Genomic DNA, 19,109 nt, shown 5'->3' with positions numbered 1-19,109 from the left:
AATCAGGGGCAAATTAGGCCCAGTTTAATCAAGCTGAGGAGGCAAAAGGAAAATTGTGACTCAAACCACCTAAAGGAATATCTCAGATTTTTTTTAAATGAGGTTGTTTGTTTGTGTAGACAGTAGTCCAAGTGGTTTATGCTTAAGGAGAAACTTTATTTAAGGAGGCACACTGTTAGAATTTGGGTTTTTGTATTCAGTTGTTTTTTTGTGTTTCAGTTTAAGTTTATTGTTTATCTTATTCAGTTATCTTGTAGTTGGGTTCTTGTTCTGTGTGTCTTGTTCCCTGTTCTCCAGCCATCATTCACTTCTCCTCAGTCTCTCTTGTCTGTCTGCCACGCCCATCTACACCTGCCCCAAACCTTGATTATTCCCTCACCTGGGCCCACTTTCCATAATTACCCTCTGCCTATAAAACCTGGCCATTTTCTCCACTTCCACGCTGGCTCATTGTCATACTTTTGCCTCCTTAATCTGCTGCCCTTCTGGTTGTTCAAGTCTCGTCGTCCCCCATGCTATGTTTGGTTTTCATCTCGTCTCAGGTCAGTTCATGTTTTGTTTAAGTTAGTTAATGTTGTTGAGTTTAGGTTTTGTTTGCTGCCACATCAGCTCTTTGCTTCTGTATTTGATTATTTTGTTATTAAAGTAGTTTTGTTAAGATGAGTCTGCGCTCAGGGTTCGCCTCCTTCTGACCTGTTCATGACAAACACTAACGGCTACTTGGAAAAAGGTGTGGAAAATAATGACACAGAGTTTACTTGAACAAATGTAAATTTCTAAGGGTTTGATTTGTTTTAAATGGCAAAACATTTTCTCATAATGAGGCCTTCTAAAACAACTCCACAAAAATACTAATTATATTTTAATGTTTATTAGTACATTCATATGGACGATTACAATTCCAGGTTACCCCAATATACTGTAATCACAATCGTCAAAAGGTGTGGATTGTTGTGGACTATTCAGATGTCAGCACCTGTGATAACCGGAAGGAAAAGGCTGCTGTCCAGGTTTTTGCTAGCTGGAAAAGTTTCCATCACACATGACCATGGAAATGCTAACTAGAAATGTACATTTTAGGAAAGCTTTGCATATTTTATAGTATTTATTGTTGCTGCATTTCAGTCTGTCTTTGGTATTATGTGGCTGATCCAGCATCTTTACATTCACTACTGTATTTGTCACATTTTAAGTGTGCATTTTAGCATGTTTAGTTTGAGATAATGCATTGGAAAGCAATTGGTATGGACACATTTTACTAAGTGTATTTGCTACTAACAGTTGTAGCTGAACTGAGATACAAAAAGGGCTGACAAAGGACTATTTCTGTATTACAGTAATTTTATTTAGAAATGTCTGATCAAACTCATTCCACACAGGGCAAACTAAACTTCTTTTTTTTTTTTTTTTAGGTGTGTTGCTGTTATTGCTTACTTTTATTGTTTAGCATAATTTGTTGGGTTTGGAATTTTTAGTTTTAAGCTTGAAGAACACAATGTTATTCTCCTCTTTTACAACAGAGCTATTTGCAACAGATAGAGACACTTTACAGTCAACTGCTCATCCATTTAGACCAGTATTGAGCTGGAATGGAGCTCAGCCTTCCTTATTTGTCTGCAAACATACCATTGTCTTAAGAGTTAGGCTTTATTTATTAGTGCTGGTTTTCTTCTAATATTGTTTATCTGATTGTTAAGGGCCTCTGTTTCAAGCTTTCAAAGAAGTTTGAAAGTAAAAGGTGCTGAAGGAAGTTAGTGCTGTCCCCTCAGTTGGCAGAAGGGGGGAAAAAAAGCTACAAAACTTGAGTAATTCTGAAAACAAACTTCCACAAAGCATACATTTCTACTGTGACTTTTGGTGCATTCTATGTATGATACTACAACATTTCCACAAAACAGCCCCTGCTTCCAGACATTGCTTCTATTTGTGAATAAAAATTCAGAGATCTCAGCTTGTTTATTTATCTACAGACTTTATACTTATCATCCCCAGCAATATGAAGCATATAAGATTGTCAGCATTAGTCTAACTGCATTTTCATTTGACTGCAGGATTTCAGACATATTACATGAGCGATTCCCTGCCTTGCAGAACATATTACAGTACCTATAAAACAGGACTGTGATATCACTACATGGTCTAATTGCTTGCACCAACAATTGTTTTGACACTGATAGGACTCTAACTTGATTATTGGATGTGCCTCTATCCCACATCAAATCGATGCTGTATGTTATGTAACAAATTGTGCAAGATAAAGGTTGCACAGACAGCAAGCCTGCACAATATTGGACTTAAATTATGAATCACTTTTACAACCTGTATGGAATTGCAGCTAAACACTTCTAGATGTCCTTGAATTTTGAGATTAATTTTGTTTTTGCTGTCAAATGAAATGAGCAGAGATTTATATGCCACTGTTCATTTCTTTTGTTCAGCTCTGTATGTGCAGTAAAACACACTTAAGAGTTTAAGCTGAGAAGTCTCTTGTCTCCTTGAAATTATTTACCTGTACAGTCAAACTGTGCAATGCTGGTTGGAATAAATTTGAAGCAATGCACTTACAGACTGCATTGAAGTCAAAAGGAGGAAGATGGAAGATCTTGAAAATCACTGCATACAACTGCATTTCTGTCTGAAGTTGGGTTCAGACTACCAAAACAAAGATTTGTGTCCAGTTTATTTTTTGGAAGCCATCACTGGTATGCATACTAGAGCTGTTATGTTAGTAAAATAGAGAAAAAGACAATGAATGACAATTACATCTTTGTAGGTGAAGAGAGATTGTTCGTAAAATGACAAACAGGATGCTGTTATTCAGAATTAGATTATGCTATTACCCTGATTGAGACAAAGTATTCAAAAAAAGATGAAAATGAAAATTCAGGTTGTGCTATAATCCAACATGTCTATGAGACTCAGTAAATGACACAGAAACTCATTAGTCTGAAAATGCCAGAATGTCAGATTGTATGAGACCTGGCAGCCAAATAACTTTCACGTTCACAGTTGTCTTTTAATGTTGTCATGCGGAGCAGCTTTTTAAACACTTCTCTAAAAAGACAACATGGCCAGTCATCAGCAAGTACAAAAGCGGAAGGAAAAGATAAATGGCTGAGGATGCTGTTATCTACCACCAAAACCTGCTTGAGGTCAAAAGATGAAAAACGCACTGCTCAAAACAACAATAACTGGGTTTAATTAGGACATAAATAAGCTATTTCTTGCATCCTGGCAACTGTTTAAATCATAGATTACTGTTAAAATAACTGTCTGTAGTAATAAACTAACAATATATCAAACCAAATTTAAAAAAAAAAGCAACATAATGTAAAAGGTGTTGCTTATTAGCTTTATAATAAGAGTGAAATAAGATAATTTGATGTATTTTATCTGCTTCACTAGTAGACAGGTTACAGCAGATAAGCAACAACAATAATAATACTAATAATAACAGAAATGTAATATAAACCAAATTTGTGTCTCAGTTTTTGATGACAAGTACAATATTAAAACAATCAATAGTAATTTCCCAACAATACATTATTCTGCAAAAATACAGAAAGGGAAGTGGAAATTCATTCCCCAAAGAGGGGATATTCTTGTGATTATTTGTTAATAATCAAAAAAGAAAACTAGGTGAAGCAAAACCAAATCCACCTATGATTTCTAATTAGCAAACAGTAATTACATGGACGTGTTCACAAAGTGATCTGTGAACACTGGGACTTTGTTTTAACTCTGCGGTCAGTGTGCAGCTGCAGGTTAGCTTTGTGTCTCCAAACAGAACAGAAAATAAGAGGAACTAAGAAAAAAATCATTAGATGACTTCACACACATAGTTGCTGCATTAATCAGGGTGTTATTGATTCAACCCAGATACCTTGTCTGAGTTGCAGTTGTCCTCTTTCTAAAATGGCAGAGCGGACACTGTGTTTCTTGTATAACCGAGCTCTAAAAGACCTGTGGTTGTCAGTAAAAAAAAAAAAAAATCAGAGTTTTTGTGACAGCTAAGACAGACTTTTAGTTTTATGCTTAAACTTAACCAACATTAAAATATTAAGTGCATACACAATTTACTTGAAAGTAATAATCAAGATTTTTTTGACCAACCTCAGTTTGGATAAAAAGAGTTTAATTCGGGTCAGAATAACAAGCTAACTGCTAGTCTGAGCGAGGCCAAGACAGAGTGAATTGCTTCCAGATTAAAATTCTGCATAATTCCCATAGATGATATTGCCGTTCAAGTGGCAAACTTTTATATCACTGTCAAGTTCCCTTTACAAAGCTATTTACATTAAACTCTATAGTTGTCTGCGAGCATAAAATAGCAACAGCAGGAGCTATCTGTAGAACATCTGGTTTGGCCTTGGACACTTCCAGCAGGAATGTCACAATAATTCTGCAGGATCAGTTGTGTAATACAAAATTGATGGTGGTGTAAAGGTTTATAAAATATTGTTTGCATTACTGTTTTTTTGAAGACAGGGTTGTTATAATGGGGGCAATCTACTTCAGTCTTGGACCAAATTGGACCATCATTGGCCTGACAATTTATTAGCCTGAAATAGAGTTTAATCCGGTCAGAATTAAACTCTATTTGTCCAAACTGAAGTTGAACAAAAAGCTAGCTACAACAGGTAAAATTGTATTTGTTCATAACGTTTCCACAGAACTTCACTCCAAAAGATCTAAACTAACAAAGCTGCTGGCCTGTAATCGCTTATGATGGATTATTTTGATCCTTTCAGTTTGGCAGTTTATTCAAGTTAAATGGGCTTCTGATGATCAGCTTGAGTCTCAGCTGTTGTGTGAAAGCAGCTAATGAGACAGTTTGTTTCATCTTCACAAACCGTTACCTGATATTAGAATCACTGTGTGACTGTATGTCTAGGTACATTTGTGTTTTTGTAACAACAGTTGAATTTATTCCACTGGCTCATACTGTAGGCGGGTTTTCAGAGATGTTAGTTAAGTGTGCACAGAATGAAAAAAAGTGTCGGTGTTTGAGACTGAGCAGAATTGTGAAGTCATTCCATTTGCACAATAATGAAGTGGGGTCGGAAGCCATCGGCAGAGTTTGCCTCCCACATAACTGTGCTCATGTTTTAATGGACTCTGTGCGCCATTATTTTGCTGACCCTAACTTATCACTGAGGCCTCAATTACAAAGAAACGGGGACAAGTGCATGTGTTTGTCTCTGTCCACATTTATCTACTCTGGTAAAATCATTTTGCTTGACAAAAATACCTTTTTCAATAACAAACAGCATTTGTAACTATATGGATTATTGTATTTTCAGGGTTTATAAATTATTTTCGTCTCACTATAGTTTTGTGATTGTTTGAACTTACAGCTAAACTTCCACACTTGGCATGTTTTGCTGTTGTTAGCCAGCTAAATGCCTCAAGGGATAGCCAGTTATTTTGGTCCAGGCTATCTAACACTGGATGGACTGACAGGAAGTGTTGGTAAAGACGTTTGCAGACAGGTGGTTTTTCTCTGACTTTAGTGCCATGTTGACAGTTTCATTATTTTGCTGAAATGCTTCAAATATTATAAATATCGAGACAATTTTGCAGATGGGCTATCACTGGTGTGGACATGATGAATTGCTTATGGTGATCCCTGACACCATCTGCAGGTGATTTCTGAACGTCTTTAAGAATCCGAACAAACTTTGGCACAGATTCTTCCTGGTTTTTTGGGGAAAGAATCTTAATGACTACAGCAATCAGATTTGCTCTACATTTAAATATTTTAATTGCTTGATGAAAGCTCTTAAAATCTGATAGGTGCTATTATAAAATGTGTGATTGGATGAGGAGCCAAATGCAAAACACAGGAAACAGGTGTGACGGCAAAATACATCTTTAGTTCTCAAACTAAAGATGTTGACCAAACAAAGTAGGTAATGTGAGGGACCAAATAATAATAACAACAACAAATACCTCACCAAAAATATAAAATGCCAAATTTTAAAATACAGCCATTCCACCGAAAAAGTTTAGTAGACAAATCAGGGGAAGACAAGATCCATAAATATACACCAGGGGTGACAAGATACTGGTGAAAACAGTCAAAACAATTACAAGACCAGACCAACAGGGAAAGTAAAAGAAGAAACCACCTGCAGAGACTTCCAAAATAAGACAGGAACTAACAGTGGGGCTAACAAAAGCAACTAAAGCTAAAACTGAAACAAACCTGAGGAATAAAACAACAGAAAGAAGATCTTTACAAAATCCCAAACAGAGAACCCACAAAGTTTAAAATCATGAAGATCAAACAAAAAAGTAAACCAAGATTTGCAGTGAAGAATACATTTTTAGAGTTTTTTTTTTTGTCTGTCCACTACTTTTAAACCTTAAAAAACATTTGCTTATATGACTTAAATAAAATTTTATAGAGATTATAGTAAAAGCAATGGAATTTTAACATTTTCTAAAGCATCATATGGATCAAAAAGCAGTGGAATCAATTTCTAATAATATTATTTCAAACACAGGTTTGCTTTGGGCACCGTGGCTTCACCAGCTGAAGGAAACTAACTCTTTCTTCAAGCTTATTGCTATTCATGCTCTCTGCTGCTGACTGGCCCTTAATTATTCAGCTGAATAAATTACCTATAAATCAGAAAGTGGAGTCATGGCATGCCAGGAGGGAGTGGGCCTGTCAGCTTCAAAGGGCCAAAACCTGCCTAGATCCTTTGGGTTTCACACCACTTAACACCAGTCACTAGGTATATATGTCTAGGCTTTCATAAGCCCAGCTTAAATGTCAGGAGGTTGGTTGCTCCCAAGTGTGGGGCTCAATATTGAATGAAACTCATATTTAAATCGGCTTGCGTGGCTTTAGTGACCTTCATTAGAATTAAGGGAATAGAGGTTGAGGGGGAGGTCAACAACATGGCCAAACTGAAATGACTTGGAGTTTCCCAGATTTAAATACTGTAGAAATATCCTTAACAAAACACACTTTAGATCTGTGTTAAAATGTCTTTATTTTTCCAGCATAGTTGATAATGTTCTTTATATAAATTTAGACTATGCAAATGACAAAACTGTTATGAAATCTTTGCTGCATTAGAGGACATATTTAAAGTGAAATCTTTGTGCAAGATTTCCACAGTACCTGTTATGCTTTACTTACGAACCTTCAAAGGGACTTGGGAAGTCTTGGGTGAGTAAACCAAATGACCCCGGTCCCTCCCATAGTGATTTCTGTCAAGGTGCTGTTGAACAATGTGCTTAACCCCAAGCTCCTCCAGTAGAGCTGTCAAGTGCAAGAGAAACGGCGAGAAATTATGTGTTGCAGTGGTTATCTCCCCGGAGTGAATGTGTGTAACTGAGCCAATGAATGTGAAGCAGCTGGTTGTTGAAACAGGATGAGGGCTGGTCAACAAAGCTTCACTGAATGGATAAGCATAAACTGAGAAATCGAGTTGCAGCACAAGAACCCATATGGAAGTATTTGCCTTTTCTAACCACTAATCCTCTTTTCTTTCTGATGGGGTTGGAGAATGTTGAGTTTTTGATTTACAAAAAAAAAACAAAAAACAAAAAAACTAAGCAAAGAACAAAGCATGTTAATAAATGATTTGCCTTGACAATCGGTTGGTATAAAAAAGCACTTCAAACTGGGCTTTAAATTTCCAGGTTTGCTTCTGAACTCATTAGCCTTGGGGGGCAGAGTGTGTCTCTGTGGCCCAAGTATCTGCAGTTTTGATGTGAAAGCTAAATGAGCCTCACTAATGTCATATAACTGCCACTCTAGATTCCCGCTAGTATTGTAATTGTTCCTGTGACTGGCTGCACCCCATGTCAGACGTCACTGACAAGTGAATTAAGTAATATTATAACACTAAACTAGAGTTCAAAACTGTACACTTTGGGCTTGGCAACATTAACTACAACTGATATAAAATGAAAAGGGTTTTGATTACAGGATATTAAAATTTCATTAAAATCAGTATAAGGTCTCTAGTGGGAAATGGCAAGGAGCCAAAGATGAAAACTTTGCAGCAGATTGACCTAAACCAATCAGCTATAGCAGTATAACCACTTTGTTAAATTGAATAGTTTTCTATTTTTTGCAGCCAAAATGTCTCTGACCACTCAGAGTGTGGACAAAGAACATCTACAGGTGTGTCCTGAGGTTTCTGGTATCAATACTGACTTTTAAGAAACATATTTTCTTTGGTCCTATAATTTGTGGGCTGATGTCTCTGTAGACTGGGGGTGCTTTCCACAGATGTCCTTAAACTCAGCTCAGATTTGTTTTCTGGGATTTAGGTGTCTTTTAGATATTTCAGGAGTAGGACAATAAATATGAACTGGAATGGTGATGTATAGGTCATCACTTTGGTTTGGTGTTCTCACACAGCAAGACTCGTCTCCAGTTAGAATCTCAGCTGGTGTGGTTCTGTGTGGAGTTGGCTTACTTTTTCCAAGCAAGCTTGGGTTTTTTTTTGTTAAATCTTTTTTTTTTCTTTTGTTATTTGATGATTCTAAATTTACTTCATGTGTGAGAGTACACAAAGTTTTGACTGCACTGGTCTGTTTTGGATTGAATTACACTTTTTTTTTTTCTTTTTTATAGTGCCCTGAGATTACTTTTGTTATGAATTGGCACTATATAAATAAAACAAATTGAATTGTTTGTCCTGTGATTGACCAGAGACTGGTCCAGGGAGTACCCCATAACTTACCTGATGAGTGATAAGCTGTAGCCCTTGTGTAAACCTGAACAGGACAAAGTTGGTTTAGAAGATAAACATGTATATTATGACCTGTATGTTTTGTAGAATATTTTCGTATCTCATTCTTTGACTACAGTGTTGCAGTGTTATTTGAAAAAAAACAAACAAAAAAAAAAAACTTTACTTTTGGGCAATTATAGTACAAGAGTTAAATCTTCTTTATATTTCTGTATCTAGAGCAGAATCTTAAAATAAACCTCTCTTCACAAAGTCCAGAGCTGCAAGGATTTCAGACTGCTAGAGTAGAGGGACCGATGTGCTTATTTACAAGGTAGTAAAAATGATAGAGCTGGAAAGAACTTCAGAGCTGGCTTGGTCAAGACTACAAAAAGGGTAAATCTAACCGGGCAGGTAATAAATAATCTCTAATGAAAAACCAAAGACAATAACTTTCAACAGAACCCTCTTGAAATAAATACACAGCAGCAAACTGGTTTAACAAAACAGACAATTTATCCCTGGCACATCTTACAATTTACAGTTGATACTGGGACAAGAGTGTCCGATTGCAGGTCAGCTTTGCCAAATACAGGAACAAGACCCTCCTAACACAACCTGATGTAATCTGTAACCAGTTTTCTCATGGTGGTACAGTATAAAGCTTCTGAAATATGCACCTTATTGCATGTCATGCATCTTTGTTCACCCACTAACCGATGTTGCATTGTAGTTTAATGAGCTACAAAAAGAACACCATATCTCAGCAGTTTTTTGCCACAAACTGCAGTGAATCATCTTCATGCTGCTTTTTCTTTTTCTGTATTACTCTGTGCTACAGATTCCATGTTTAAAGATAAGCCTTTCAGCATTGTGGGCTTGATTACAATGTTTATTACCCATCAGCTGAAACAAAGCAGCGTATCCAGTAAAAGTGGCGGCAGCATTGGCGACAGCCCATGCAGGTTAATCTGCCAGCCATGCGAGCCTTCAGGGCAGGGTTTGGTAATGTGATTTAGATGAGTTTCCCACGCTGGCATGTCACCACCGTCTCCCCTCAGTGCTCGAGCGACAGTCCCTCATTATACACAGAGCCAGCGTCAGACACCCCGCCAATGAGCGTGACACTTTCTGACACTGGCACAGCCGCGTTGCTCAAAATGACAATGAAATGTAAGACAGGGTTTAGAAAGACAAAATTTACAGTTTTAGAAATATTGACCTGAATTGCCATGCAGTTCAAACTTAAAATAACATGGTTCTTTTAGACAGAACATATTTAATCTTTCTGAGGGCTATACTGTCTATTTGGAAAACCATAGCATTTTGATTCATTATCTGAGAAGTCTGTTAAATGCTCATTCTTCATCTACCTCTGCCAAACCTTGGTTCATATGTGTATTTAATAAAAAATAAGGATTTGTAGTAAAAGAGAAATGTACTTGTGAAGTACATTGTGAAGTTTATCAGCAAACATAATGCAGATGTAGTCAAAAGGATGTCTATAACATCCATAACTGCATGTTTGTTTAGTATCAGTGACGATATTGTTTAAAACTCTGGCATTAAGACTTTAGCCTTCATCTCCACTTCTGACTTCTTGTACCGAGGTTGACTGAACAATATTGTGCTCATCTCTCTCAGACCAGTTTGAGAGCAAAGAATAAATGACAAGCAGCTCAAGCTGTTGTGTGTTGGTATGTGTGTATGTGCACGTAAGGGTTTTGTTGTGTCAGTCTTTATCGATCCTTAAAAAGAAAGCAGCAAATGACTTTCCGTCTGTTTTCATTAACCCTACAACTATGTTGTCAAAATGTCTATCCCTTTCAACTAAATCAAACAAAACCAAACACTCAAGAGCACTGACAATTGCATCCTTTTCATTTAGCTGCAAACCACAGACAGCATCCATCCTGTTTTGAACAAGGACTTTGGGAAGTCAAGGACAAGGACAGATTTCTTCATTCCTCGTCCCTCTGGTGTTCTCCAACTCTAGTCTGAAATCCATAGCCTGGTTATCTTCACCAACCAATTATTTGATTAGAAGAAAGACGGGTTTAAACCATTTAGGCCACTTCATAATAAGCAGAGGGCACTATATGATCCCTGGGATCTTGTGAATACCACAGGGCTAAGCCTCAGTATGAGAAGATTTAATCTAAAGAGCTTCCAGACATTTTCAGACTTGCACCTGCAGGTAGTAATGCAGGCACATGAACCTAAATTTACACAGATACATTCTTTTTAACACAGAACACAATATATGTAGTATGTAATACATGCTATCTACACTATGATACACTGATAATGCCTTACATCAATCAATATTTGAAATTTGCTGAAAAATCTGAATGCTTACCATTGACTAAATGTTTGAAAATGATTGCCTTGCACCTCTTACACAAAAAGGTTTGTTCTCATTTGTTTAACTAGGCTTGCTGAACTCTTTGCATAAATGCCATAAACCTGTAATTGTTAATAAAAATGCAGGTTAACGGAGACTTGCGGTATTAGTGGAGACTAAATGGCAATGTGTGCTGCATCCCAGCGATGGAATAAAATGCTCAGGTGCTGTTTTACATGTAAAACAGAATGAGCGTCATGTAAAAACATTCAACAGTTTCTCTTGCTCGTAACTTGCTTTCATTGCAAAAGGATATGATGCAAGAGGAAAGCAATGTATTCACATGGGCTATTGATTCCCAACTCAAACTGGTTAGACTCTCACAGCTAGATGCTGGCATTAATATTGAAAGGACACAGTGCAAAAAACTGAGGTTCAAAGGAGCCTTTAAAAAGACAGAGACCCTATAGTGAGGTAATCATGTGATATTTCAGCGGGTCATACCTGAGCACTTTTACCAACAACAAAAGGGCCAACATGTTGTTTGTGTGTTTTTAAAGTTATATTTTAATTAGAACATCAACATTGCATCAGCAGAAGATTTGTTTTTATTTTCACTTATGCACTTACTGAATCTAGTCCAACTAAATACAAAAACGCCTTCTGTAAGAGTTTAAAGTGGCTTATTTACTTCATGCTGGGAAGCACAAGATGATAGTCTGTTACTTTTGACAGCAGGTTTTATTATTGTGAAAAGATATGCAGAGAGATTTATTTTTGTTCAGCCTCCTCAGACAAAGCTTAACTTTTTTTTGATGAACTGTAATTTTTTCAGCTTAAGAGTGAAGAAAGTCAGCATGAATATAGGTTCTCTTACAGCATTAAAAACCCTTTAAAGTATTCTAATATCCCTAATTAATAATGCCAAGAAACAAAAAAACTGAGCTCCTTGAGACTTCAAGCCCACATAGTTTCCATGTGTGATAATAATTTGTCTCCAAACTTACAAAGATATAGTAAACACTAAGTCTGCTTTGAGCATGTAGAATATTATTTCTGAAATTAGTGTCCTTACAGAGGATCTTATTCATGCTAAGGGTGAATAAATACTATCAGGTGAGCTGACAGATACCTACAAGCTTTAAAGTTTTATATTACTGTCACCAACTGGGCTGGCAGTGAGAGAAAACAGATTGCATGTGTTGCAAATCTAATCTTTCAGCTAATCAAAGGTTGTGTGATGGCAAAAACAAAACAAACTTTTCTGGGAAGAAAATAAATGAGACTGGGAATACTCAAATTATATTTGCATATTTATTTTGTTACACAAACTTCATGAGGTGAGATGTTCTCACAACCACTGTTTGATGGTGAGGAGGCCTTAAGAAAAAAAATAAGAGTAATACTTTGAGACTTTGATGAAATTGTCTCTGTTCATCAATGATTTGAGTCATGCAACTTCACTCAGTTATGTGACATTTACGTGCCAAAAAGTACGAGAGTAAAGGGTGTTTCATTAGAGGAAAGTTGTCAACATAGTATTTCACAAAATTAATCCCAGTAAAGTTGAATTAAATAAACAATTTTAAATGATAAACAAAACAAATGTGTGAAATAGACACACTTATTGGTCCACTTGTGAGTTTATTTGAGTAACAGAAGAATCATAATAAAGCTTACTGACAACACCACCATCCACAAGGCTGAAAAGGGCTCCTTTTGATGCTGGCAAATGGTGTGTTAGCGTCACTGTCAAACCTTAATGAAATGGGTATTTATGCATCCAGTCGCACAGTTCAAACTGATGCTAAGTTTTCAACAGAATCTGTAATCAGTCACCGACTCAGAGCCCAGGGGATGGGCTGTTCTACTAAAATCTGAGAGAAAAGAAAATCCTCAAAAAGAATAAAACTCCAGTTTGCCTAAAGTTTTCATCTCAGCCCATCCTTTTTTTTTGTTTTCTTACGCTTAAGAAAGGATTAAAATAAGTTTTATTTGTTTCACCTACCATCAGACAACCTTTACTGGAAAATGTTTGGCGCAAAAATTGAAAAATATGAGCTAATCTTTCACAATAACAATAAAGAGCACAAACTACTATTCATTAGACACTGAAGTCAAACTTGATCTCAACATTGAATGCTTTTTGATGGATACCGGGAATGAAGAATCTCACCCACCTCTCCACGCTGTACAGGACAACAGAGATGTTTTCCTGACTCATTATTCAGATATATACCCACACAAATATTCAACCAAACTTTGCATTATCATGAATTTTCAGCAGCAGCTTGTCAGCTCCCAGAGGACTTCCTTACAAACAAGACTAAAATCTGAAAACAAAAAGCACTGTCACAGCATACCAACAGAGTACCAAAGTGTAAAGCCTAAAAAGACACGCATCAAAGTTCACTCTGATTTAGGGCTGTTTCCATTTATATGCACATAATACAACTTTTCTTTTTAAGAGTTAGTTTAAAGTGTTGTAATACAAAACATGCTTTGGGGGAATCAGAATTAAACACTTGAGCCTTCAAAGTATCCAACTCACAAGAACTTAAACGGGATGAATAATATTATTACCTGTACATCTGTAAAGTACTCATTGGACTTCTCATTGCACAGATGGCATGTTTAAATTTTAGTCATTTAATGCACAGTGATCTCAGGAAAAGGGCACAATAAAATGTTAAGTACACTGGTGGAATCATAATCACTTTATCTTTAAAGCAGAGAGCGAGTTGCACACTCTTGTGATTCATCATTTAATTTTTTTTTTTAAAATCACAAACACTAAAAGGAAAAATTACGTCAAATGCTGATCGACAAATGCGCTAACACATTTGTATAGTTTAAATAGAACAAATTAAAAATGCTAAGGTTATATTTATTTGAATGTTCTTGTTAACTCGAAACACTGAGGAGTAAAATTTATGTCAAAATAAAAAACACATTTATTTTTTAAAGCAAGCAGGACATCACAAAAGCTAAAAGTTAGTACAAGGTTCATTGTATTATGAGCTGGCTGCACCAAATGTGCTACCTGGTAGTAGCATGGATAACACATCTGGACATTTAAAAATGATATGATGGAGAATCATTTTGATATTTTTGACTGAGTACATTTCCAGCTTAGAAGCAAGGTTTCACACTATTCTTATCTCAAAGTAAAATGAAAGCAAGATGGAAGTGATATTACTTTGAGGTAAACAAGATATTTATTACCTCAGTGTAGGATTATTGGTAGTTATATGAAACTTTTTCCATCACATTGGCTGACAAACATCATTTCATTTTTTTTTTTTTTTCACATTTACGCAACAAACACAGTTATAAAAAAGTATGCCATGCTAAAAGTGAGTCACCCTTGACAGCTGAAATTGTACACAAATTTGGCAGGTGAATGAATTAACTCATGGCCTGAAAATGACTAAAATACAAATATAAATGCACATAAAAACACCTCATGTGTTCTGAAAGATGGATTGTTCATAATCTGTTTATTAAAATTCGTCTGATTGTAAAACTCTAAAATATATGAAGTTTCAAAGCTTCTGAAAATGTGAAAAAACTGTTAAAAAAAAGAACATTGGATCAACAGCTACTTAAAAGATTTCCACAGATATCAGGACACTTCAAGCGCTCTGACAGGGCTGACATGGGTCCTCTTGATAATAAGGATGGGGGCATATAATGTTGACAGGGTGCTCCATGGTTGGAGAGTTTATTTCTCTTCTACCCTGCTGTCAGCAACAGCCATCTATATTTAATATTTTCATTTCCCTCCATTCAGCCCAGATGTCCTGATCGTGAGTTACTTGCAAAGCTTAGAGCCATCCGTTTGATATGACAGAGATTTCCTAATGGCTACAATATATTTAAAAAGGATTTTGATAAAAGCTAATAAAAAGATGAGAACACACACTACTTGTGTTTACACACAGTATCATGGATAATTTAGTAGAATGACTAAAACAAACCTTTAAAAGGTCCCAAACAATCAAATAGTATTGCAACTTCAGGTCAAAAATTAAAAATCATAAAAGCAAAAGAATAGTCATATGTATGTGTGTGTGTATGTATATGTATATGTGTGTTGTGTGTATGTATGTATGTATATATATATATATATATATATATATATATATATATATATATATATATATATATATATATATATATATATATTAGGTGACTTTGTTTTGTCATTTCTGTTCTGTAATGCATTTTTTGTCCAATCTAGTTTATAACTGTGTTTATTAAAAACATATCATTACATTTTACTTTATTATTTCACTGAGTGAATGTTGTCTTTTTTAAAGATGGAAACACAAGATAAAACTTATTCCACACATTATCAAGTCTCCTTTCAAATCAAAAACTAATAAATCCTTTCATTTTATGGAGATAATAAGTTTTTCATACCCATATTATTCTGTTTTGTGGAAGGTAACAAACTCAAGCATGGGGCTGCTCTCACGCAAGTCAAACAAATTTAAAAACCAGTCCCTTTATAATCAAGCCTGACAGTTTAAGACTCCAAACCAGTACAGTACCATTTACTCACCAAACGTAAGATGTTGAGATTTGATAATCTTATCATGTACTCAGATGTTCGGCTTGGTTCAAAAATACTGTAACGTACGGCATCTCTACCACTGAAAACATCTGTACAGCTTTTTTCAGAACATTTAAAGAGATTCTATAGAGCCCCATATGGAGGTTAAGCTTTCACTCAACCTGTATTTTAGTTTTTAGAGCCATTAAAGAACGAAACACACTTTCTAATGCTATTTGGACTCCAGTTAGTAGATTTTTACTTGGGAAAACAAACAAACAAAGAAAAAAAATATTACACAGCAGTAACACTGATGAAGAAATAAATAAAAGAACAAATTAAATTAAAAATAGGAAACTTAGAATATTTTTATTTAAGCTTTAGTTAAACACCAGATGCAAACCTTTAGATTTGACTATGCACGCCAGATTACACACCTTAGAAGAGCCAATTAATGCTCCAGCATGGAGACTGGGGTATGTTTTATGAGTTTTTAAAACATTTTTTATCTGAGTGATCCCCAGGGTATGGTGCCATGCTGTGATGGTAGACATCCTCAAAGAGAAAAGGGAAACATGAACAGCTGCTGTGGCTGCTCTCCTCCTGGTCTAAACCAAACTGTCCTCATTCTATCCAAGTGTCTCTTTGTGATTTTGTTTTTGTTGACCGAATGGCGTCTGCTTTCCCTTTTTCTTACATCTCTGCTGAAACTTACAACCAAACACAGGACAAGGAGGACAAGACATAGATGCTTCATTTTTAAGTCAAGACTGTCCAGTGAAAAGTGCGACATAATATTTGTCACAAAATGTAATTTGAACTCATGTTTCTGCTGACAAACATGCAGACTAGTGTAGGTAACCTTCAGAACATAATTTTCATAAGTCTAATTTGCATCATGAGGAAGTTTTAGTTATCCTCCTTTTTCTATGTTGTCCCCTTCGACATGAGAATTAGCCCCAGTTGTCTGACTGATGTGTTATTCAGGACACGGTGTGCTGCTGTGCTCTGTATTCCATCGACAGACACAGTGGGGACTCCTCAGTTAGTTGCCAGCATGTGAGCCTCTGGGAAAGTATTGTCCAGATGCTTCTCTCCCAAACCAGGAAGTTTCATTGCCAGCAGGAACTCGAAGCTCTAATTTTACATAGTTATGTGTGCCACTGTGTTTGTGCATGGGGATTCTTTAGACTGGTTGCTCCTTTATGTTAGAGCAGTTAAACAGTGAAAATAAGTGTTTTTTTTTTGTGGAATATTGGCACCAAATACCTTTTTTATTTAATCTGAATATTAAAGGCATAGCTTAAACGGGGTTCAAGTTCAAGTGGGGATCTGTGGAGAGATCATGAACAATTAATTTCTTGTTGTAGATAGCTCTTGGAACAATGTCAGCTTGGAGAAACAAGAATAAATTTTGATTGGCTTGGTGAGCTAACAGCAAGTCTGAGAAGGGCCAATGCCAAAGTAGATTGCTGCTGTCTTAAATGATAAATGGTCCACTCTCACATACCAACTTTTTTTTTCACCCCTTCAGATTTTGCAAAGTGCTTTACAATTTCTCTCATTCACACACACGTTTAATACTTTCAGTTATATATTTTACACTCTCTATGTTCAGCACTCTTCAGGAGCAGTGTCGGTGTCTTGCCTAAGGGTTGGAGATCAAATCCCTAATACTCTGGCTGGAAGACAACCTCCCTGTCTTGACCAAAGCTGCCCCACACAAAACTACTCTTCAAATTGTCATGTGAACACGAATTTAAAAGCGTTTACACTGCTGTCAGTTTTGCCTTACACAACTATTTTAATTAAACACTATGGTTATTTGCAACTGTAAATAGCAGCAGCTGCAGCGAACTGTAAAACTTCTGGTACAGCCTTTGGGCATTTCCAGGAGGAATGTGTGAAATTTGTGCTAGCATATCTGTTTAATGCAAAATTGATATTTTGACATTTCATTTTGCAGTGTTGTATCTATTCAGCACATACAGGATTTTATGGATCATGGGAAAACACACAAATGGATGCAAACTGGTAATTGTTTAAGTGCTTGAGTGCAAAGTCGTAACAATTTTATATCCAACTGGTATGCAACGTATACCGTTGGTTATAAAATGGCAACTGCTGGGTCGGAAGTGGGATGCGATTTGTTGGGAAGATTTGAGCACCACCCTTAGTAAACAACACTATAAATCTATGTGACTTCTGTATTTTAGATCGAAAGCATTTCATAGGTGGATGTACATGTAATCCTAAAAATTTCTTAAAATTCTGACAGGTTTTATTGATTTTATGAACTTTAGTTTCTTATTTAGCGAATAATTCTGTTTTTGTTTACAGGTAAAACAAACAAACATTTGAAATGTTTCAGCCTTTACTTTTCTTTCAGATTTCAAAATTTTATTTTTAATTTAATTATCCCTAATGTGTTGATGTCATTGTCTTAATCAGTATTTTTTTTCTGCTCCTTTGCTGTATTTGTGGTAATATCAGAAGCCTTGTGGAGGTCTTAACATCACTGCAGCAGCTGTCTGTGCTTTAATCTGATACTGGGGTTGTCATTATCCATAAGAGGAGACAGCCTGTCCCTTCCAATATCCTTTGTGCGTCCATCTCTTCCTTTCGCACCTAGACTTGCTTCTGTCTGCTTCATAAATATTCAACATGCCACAGTGATTCGTGCACACAATCTGCCACTCTGCATCATTTCTGCACCTGGACACATGGAGGTTGACAGTCACCTCTGTTCAAACCTGTTTTTGTGTCCTTTATTTACCACCTCTCCCTCTCCTTTTCAGCTTGTATCTGTATTATATTTTTGACTCCTCCTGCCAGCTCCCCTCTCCTCACACTTCTCAAACCTAATCTTACTTTGTCCTTTAAACAATCCAGGCTTTTTTTTGTTAGTTTGGATAAAGGGTGAAGTTTTAGATGCTTAAAGTGGGAAAACATTGAGCTGGAGCATTAGATTTTTGACAAAAAGATTGGCAAACAACAGATTGTTGGACACATCTTCCTTTTTCCTTGTTTTCAAAATTCATGGTTGCGTCTCTCAGCGTTCCACTGCAGGCAAAGGTCAGGGTTTGACTCATTAAAGTTTGTTAAGCGAACAAAAAGTTTTTATATTAGAATGGAAGGAATACAAGGAGCCCAGCTTGTTGAAGATATGAATGCTTGAGTAAAATAGAGCAAAAGAAAATTCAATATAAAGGTAAATTACTGAAAATAAACATTAACAGTATTAGTAATATTCACAAGAGTGAAGAGCTGGTATCAGGATCACCCGGTGGCTAATACCAAATATAAACAATCTAATAAATCAAAAACATAAACAAAGCCCTCAAAATTATGACAAAAGAATCACAAACATATAGAGAGATTTTGGTGTATTATCCAAAACTGGTAATATGGAAGTTTTGGTATTTCAAGCTTGAGTGCAATGAATAAACTCACTCCTGGTGCACTGGTGCCAGTGTCATTGAACTTTAGTAATTTTCTGTCTATTGCA

At 36.1% G+C, this 19,109-nt stretch overlaps 1 long non-coding RNA gene across 1 annotated transcript in view; it reads left to right on the top strand.

Moving 5' to 3' along the window:
- The first annotated feature begins 335 nt into the window (after positions 1-335).
- LOC112450583 overlaps positions 336-19,109 on the top strand; it is a 34,188-nt gene continuing 15,414 nt past the window's right edge. The window contains exon 1 of the long non-coding RNA XR_003039245.2: positions 336-542. This is a non-coding gene — a long non-coding RNA (uncharacterized LOC112450583). The remainder of the gene's footprint in view (positions 543-19,109) is intronic.

The sequence above is a fragment of the Kryptolebias marmoratus genome, linkage group LG15, assembly GCF_001649575.2.
Source record: "Kryptolebias marmoratus isolate JLee-2015 linkage group LG15, ASM164957v2, whole genome shotgun sequence".
NCBI classification, from domain to species: domain Eukaryota; kingdom Metazoa; phylum Chordata; class Actinopteri; order Cyprinodontiformes; family Rivulidae; genus Kryptolebias; species Kryptolebias marmoratus.
This window is presented reverse-complemented; position numbering and strand designations above follow the sequence as displayed.